Genomic DNA, 290 nt, shown 5'->3' on the forward strand with positions numbered 1-290 from the left:
CGATCTCAGCTTATTTAATTGCAAACTGAGGATTAGTATTATGAATTAGAGTAGGACTGTAGACTTTTCAGTTGTCTTTAGACATAATCTTTTGGAAAAAAACTAAATTATCTAACTTCACAATATTAAATGACAGAACACTGTTCCTTTCAATGTCTCCCAGTAAAACAGATGCAAGCAGTGGTATTTAGTGTGCCAAAAAAGAATCGATTCCACTTTGGAGACGCCGGGGATTGAACCCGGGACTTCTCACATGCGAAGCGAGCGCTCTACCACTGAGCTACGTCCCC

General features: G+C 40.0%; 1 non-coding gene across 1 annotated transcript; it reads right to left on the minus strand.

Annotated features, from left to right (window-relative positions):
• Positions 1-218: 218 nt before the first annotated feature.
• On the minus strand, positions 219-290 carry Trnaa-cgc. Its single transcript has one exon. It is a non-coding gene; the product is annotated as a tRNA-Ala (tRNA).

This window comes from Anopheles stephensi, chromosome 2 (assembly GCF_013141755.1).
Source record: "Anopheles stephensi strain Indian chromosome 2, UCI_ANSTEP_V1.0, whole genome shotgun sequence".
Lineage (NCBI taxonomy): Eukaryota > Metazoa > Arthropoda > Insecta > Diptera > Culicidae > Anopheles > Anopheles stephensi.